The sequence below is a fragment of the Mus musculus genome, chromosome 12 (assembly GCF_000001635.26).
Source record: "Mus musculus strain C57BL/6J chromosome 12, GRCm38.p6 C57BL/6J".
NCBI lineage: Eukaryota > Metazoa > Chordata > Mammalia > Rodentia > Muridae > Mus > Mus musculus.
Window position 1 is genome coordinate 112,870,300 of NC_000078.6, and position 5,912 is coordinate 112,876,211.

Here is a 5,912-nt window from a genome sequence, read left to right on the forward strand (position 1 = left end):
CTACTTCTTTGCCCTATATGTGATCTTTCAAATTTGAAATATAAATTTAAATAGTGAAGTTCAGCCCCTTCAGGCATCCAGTGCAGAGCAGATGCACCCAGGTATACGTTCAGTCGCCACCCCACCCCACCCCCGCCACCCCTCCAGCACCCCACTCCCCGGGGCCAGACCTAATGGCGGGACCACACACTTCCCAGTCCTGAGGCACTGTCTTTGCTACACACGGGTTGGAGCCGTTTCCCGACGCCCCAGTCTTGCTGCGGCCACAAGTCTGGACATGCAGTGTGTTTGCTACAATTCTGTTTTCCATGCCTTATGTTTTTATGACCTCTGCTTTAGCTCATGAGTTATTCAGTCCTGTGCCTGCGGTCTCGAACATCAGGACCAAAGGAACGTGCAGCATGATCACGTGCTCCTTCCGCTCTTCCGCGTTCTGTAGCTGTCCATTCCCAGCCCCTTCTTCCTCTGCCTGTCCATCCCTCTACACACCTGTTCACGCCCCGGCCACGGCCACCGAGTCACTCTCCTAAATCTCTCTCTACTCTGCGCTCCTTCACTCCATCCGCCCACCTATCCCCATCTCTCTAGTTGTACCCAATCCTCAGGCAACCCCAGCGCCTGGAGCCAAACAAGGCCTCCAGTCTCACTCTGCCACTCCTCTGACAAGCGGAGCTGGGCAAAGAGGCTCAGGAGGAAGTTGGAGGTTTCCTAGGCCACCTCCCCGAGCTCCCCGCCCCAGATCGCCTCAGCCAGCGGCTCAGTCTTCCAGACTGTAAGACTTGATTTCCCACGCCCTTTGCCCCAAACTACCCTCCAAGAACAGCAGCAGGAAGAGGGGCAGATCACCCTGAACCACATTGGCTGCACCCAGGGTCCTGACACAGCAGAGTTCATCTGTGGAAGACTTTGCTTCTGAGAAACGGCGGGCTAGGTTTAGGTTTAAGGGTGCTGCCAGGCTGAAGAAAACGAGGCAGGTAGCTGGCAGCACCTCTGGTGAAGAAAAGACCAATTTGACTCCAAGCTAATGCCTGCTGCTGAAGCTTGGAGGCCAGCATGGAGGAGGAGGCAATGGGTATGCTGGTTTCCTACTGGGTATGCTGGTAAATGGCAAATAGCCTGGGGCTCTTCCCTGAGGTCTTTTCTTTTTTTTTTTTTTCTTGCCTTTAAAAAAAAACTTTATTTATTATGCATTGGTGTTTTGCTTGCATATATATCTGTGTGAGGGTGTCAGATCTCCTGGAACTAGAGTCACAGGCAGTTCTGAGCTGCCATGCGGGAGCTAGGACCAGGTTTTCTAAAGGACCCAGGTCCTTTAGAAGAGCAGATGGTGTTCTTAACCGCTGGGGCAGCTCTTTAACTCCCTTTTTCTCTTGTTTAAGAAAGGCCTTGCTGTGCAACCCAGGGCAGGCTTTGAACTGGAAATCTCTCTGCTTCCACTTCCTAGGTGTTGGTATTATAGGCATTTGCCACCATGCAAGGCTAGGATAGTTTCTTGATACAGAGACCCCAGAGACCTCAACCAGAAACGTTCTCAGACTACAGTGACATTCTCCCAAGCCAAGCTGGAGTAATCCAGGCCTCTGGGGCCTGTCACATCTCCTGGCAGGAAAGCAGCTAGAAGTGACTGAATGTCCCCTGGACAGGGAGACGTTCAGTTCCTGTGTCCTAAGCCTCCAGCCCCATCCCTCCAGGGTCACCTCTTGGTCACCTCCCTCGACAAGCCCTACTGTCTAAACAAGGAGGAAGACACATCCCACCCAAAGGAGTGGTGGCCAACTGGTGTGGTTGTCTGAGCATGCTCAATGGGGTCCCTGAAGCTTTCCAGGTCTTTCTGGGGGATGTAGCCTCTCAGAGTTCAGTCCCCAAAGACCCTTAATTGGCTGATACCCACAACCCCTGCTCAGATCCTAGAGCTCTGGTCTCATGTCACCTCTTTCTGGGCTAACCACTGGCCAGCTCTTCTTTGGTCCGGACCTGGCAGCTTCTTAGGCTACCACCATCTCCTGGGAACAAAGGGTTGAACAACCTGGGAACACTCACCACCTGCCTATATATATGTTGTATATATTGATATATATCAATGATGAGAATATATGAGGCTTATAAAAAAGGGGGGCTGTGTTTCTACAAATTGGGGGGATTTAAGCATTTCACACAGGCACAAGATGAAGACAGTGGTGACTGTGTTCCTAGGAGATCAGCTGAGGAGACACTCAGCCCCCAGCTGCCTGCCACCACCCCCATAGCACCCCTTCAGTCTCCCACCCCCCAGCTATGGGGAAAGGGGAGATGTTTGCCATTTATCTCAAATGCATCCTATGAATAACTTTTTTTTAAAAGACAGGATCTCACTATATAGCCCTGGCTATCCCAGAAATCACTGTATAGACCAACCAGATTAGCCTCGAACTCACAGAGATCTACCCACCTCTACCTCCCTAGTCCCGGGACTAAAGCCATGAGCGACCATGTCTGCCTTCTGGGCAACTTTCTATCCACCTTCACCAAATCCTGGGGGGCAAAGATACAAAGAAAACACCAGAGAAGGAAAAGAAGGAGCCCTCCAGCCCAGTAGCTCCTGCGTCCCTAGAGGGGAAGATAAAGAACTGTGAAGACACCATATGTGACTGTCCCTCCCTCATGTGACACCAGAACAGCCATGCCATACTCCTGAGAGGATGTGACTGGGGTATGAGAGGTCACACACCCTGCCTGCCCACCCTCATGTAGGTATGGAGGGGCAGCCTGGGTCACCGTCTCGTCCCACCTTCTTCCTCTCGGGTATCATCTCACAAGGTGCTCCAGGTCTGGTTGAAGTTCAGCCATTCGGCAGCCCTGTACGTGAATGAACACAGCCCTTAGCCAGCTCTTGAACTGACAGCTCCTTGTCCACCAAGCCCTGTTTGTTGGCCCGCGCCCACACCCAGCACTCCCTGGAAGCTCTGCTGATTCAAAGTAACTTCACCTCAGCTTCCTCTAGACACGCAGTCTTCACTGAGACCCCCACCAACACCAGATCGTCGGCCCAGTGGGTGTAAGAGTGACACAGGGGTCTCAGCTTCTCTTGACCCCAACATCACACACTTGAAAGGTGAATCCAAGAGACCCTGCCATGGGCACTCTGAGCTCAGCTCAAGTTCAAGCCTTTGGTGGAAACATTCTGAGTAAACTCTGAACTTTGAAGGAGGAAGGTCTTTCTGGCGCAGTCCAGCCTGATGACCACAATATGCAGGACCTTTCATTAGTTGCTCTCCTAACCAGCCACACCACACCACCTTACCAAGTCTGATAAGCTCTCTCTGTCCTCATTTGTGACCCCATGAGGCTGCTACCCGGAAGAGGTGGTGTAGTGCGGAACGACAGACAGACAGACCTAAGACATAATCTGTTTAGGTTTCCAACAGTGGCCTGGCAGCCTGCCACCTGGTGGCTATGACAGTCCTTGCACATGCTCATAGATTAGCGGAGGGCTCCTTGCCTGGCTCCAGCCCACTTTCCCAAGTCTGCTCGGCCTCAGGATGGGGAGCACAAATGGGTGTGTGTGACACCTGCTCAACCAGCTTCCAAGGCTTGCTTCTGTCCCCAGCACTGTCAGTGCTCTGCTATCAACTCTTCCGTGGGATCACCTCTGAAAGTTCCCACAGTCCTGCGCCCCCACCACACACACACACATGGATAGCGATTTTTCTTGCAGATAAAAAAAAGACTCCCCCAGCCTCCGCCGTTCGGGAGACTTTCCTGCTCATCCGGGATCCTAAAACTTGCTGCTCCTTCTGGCTGGGATCCAGAGTGTATCAACCCCCACGCCCCCAGCCCCTACGCGGCCCTTTGAGCTGGAGCTTACAGGCCAGTCTCTTCTCGCTGGGAATGTCACAATCTGCTCCACGACCTGCTCCACATGCCTCTGGTCCTTGAGCTAGGTTACCCCCCTTCTCCTCCGCCTCCTGGGTAAGCTCTTGGCCGTCCGGCAGCCTAGGGCCAAGAGCCCACTCCCACCCATACCCTACGGAGAGTGGAGCACGCTGGGGCTTGCCCAGGCGTCAGCGGGGGAGTCCACAACCCCTGAGCGAGCCTCAGCAGGTAAAGGGCAGAATTTCGTCTCCGCCTTCGCTGTCTAGAGCGAACCTGAGTGACCCGCTCTGACTTCCTGAGGTTCCCGCACATGCGCGTCTGGCGGACCGCAGCCTGATGTCCAGGCAGAAATGCTAGGAGCGCACCAAGCCTTCGCCTATGTTGTATTTGCAAAATAACCGGGTGAAGTACGGATTGCTATTGTTCTCAATTTGCAGATTCAGAAATCCAGGTGTAATGCATTCTCACCCAGATGCAGCCCTCCCAACATAGAGTTTTGCACAGAAACCAGTTATTCGTGACACTGGAGACTTGATGACTTGCACAGATCTGTGACAAGGGGAGAAGAGGGCAAGACCAAGAAGAGGCGAGATTCCCGATTGATCCCCTCTCTGTCTGTCCCCTCCCTAGGAAAGATGAGCCTCATAAGCACTCAGGTGGAGTAAGACTAAATCTAACTTCTTTACCCCTAACCACTCCATAGGACCAGCCCCGACTCCCTCCCTTCTGGGAACCCAGTTCTGCCTATCAAACCACTGGACTCATAGGGACCCTCTGAGCACATTGCAGGGGAGTTTCAGGAGGCTTCGTTGTGGTCCCAACAACTTCTACCCTGGGCCTGCTGGGCTAGGGAGGGTAAGATCAGGAAGAGATGGGATTCCCCCCACCCCCACCCCAGATGCACACAAACCTCTTTCCTTCTTCTAGGCCAACCTCCTCAGAGTCCCTCACTCACTGAGTAGGGGAATCCATCTCTGCCAAAGATGCCAGGTGAGGGCTACAAAACAGCCACTAGAGAAAGCCAAGAGGGCAGTGAATTGCAGCCACTTTACCAAATGGTTTGTGCCTCTATCTACCAATCTATGCAAAAGGTTTTATTTCCATGTCACGATGGGACAATACCTGATGAATGTGTCATTGTCGCAGTTTCTGGGAGCAAACCACAGGAGCCCCTACGGAGCCACCTCTCCCGAACCTCCTCAGCAGCTGCTCAGTTGCTTTATCATGATGCTCTGGGCTCTGGGAGCAAGAGAGTGTCAGACTAAGTGTAGACAGACAGGCACAGGTGCATGCTCTTATGCATTAGTCACCAAAGCCTTACCCACGTATTCATGTCCCAAACCATATAGATGGCTATAAATGTCTAGTCCCAGAACCCCTATGCTAGGTCACTGTGGGTTTCCCAAGTTTTGTGTCATAGAAAACGGAGTCTAGGACCAAACACCTCAGCCTGACCCACACCTCCTTCAGCATGGTCACCCGAAGGTCCAAGCTGAGTACGTTCTCCCAGACGAGCAGTGATGAGACCAGCTGGCCTCCTCTGGCACGCGGACATAGGCTGGGAAAGCTAGCCTAAAACCTAAGTCAACACTGCGGCCACCAGGGGGCACCCAGCTCCACAGATAAGGTGGGAGACCATGTTCTTGGAGCCAGAGAGGGCTCCGGAGGCAGAGTGTTGGCTGGGACCTCACATCATCATGACGACTCAGGGAGGTAGTATTGTGATGCCATTCTCCCACTGAGGACACGTGCCAGAGAAAGGGACATCATTGGTCCTGACACTTAGGGCTGGAAGACTTGGGCCTCAGAATTTTCCAAGTTTACCCTGAACCAGCTTGTGTCTAGCTTGCGTCCAGCTTGCTGCATGACTCCAGGAATGTTACTTGACCTTGAGGTTGATGGTGGTGTGAGGAAGCAATAATTGGACCCTGGGACCAGGGGTCTATCCTCAGCCAGTACAGGGGCTTCAGGGCTGCTGTTTACAGGCAGGTTCCTATTACTCAGCGGGAGGAGAGTTTGCAAAACTCCATCGACTCCTATAAAGAACCCCTGCTGCCTGA

At 53.0% G+C, this 5,912-nt stretch overlaps 1 long non-coding RNA gene across 1 annotated transcript; it reads right to left on the reverse strand.

The window, feature by feature from the left end:
* Nucleotides 1-1,226: 1,226 nt before the first annotated feature.
* Nucleotides 1,227-5,527, reverse strand: 1700127F24Rik. Its single transcript, XR_873068.2, has 6 exons — nucleotides 5,314-5,527; nucleotides 4,975-5,091; nucleotides 4,763-4,863; nucleotides 3,845-4,401; nucleotides 2,768-2,835; nucleotides 1,227-2,586 (listed from the first exon to the last, which is right to left on the reverse strand). It is a non-coding gene; the product is annotated as an RIKEN cDNA 1700127F24 gene (long non-coding RNA).
* Between the last annotated feature and the right edge of the window lie 385 nt (nucleotides 5,528-5,912).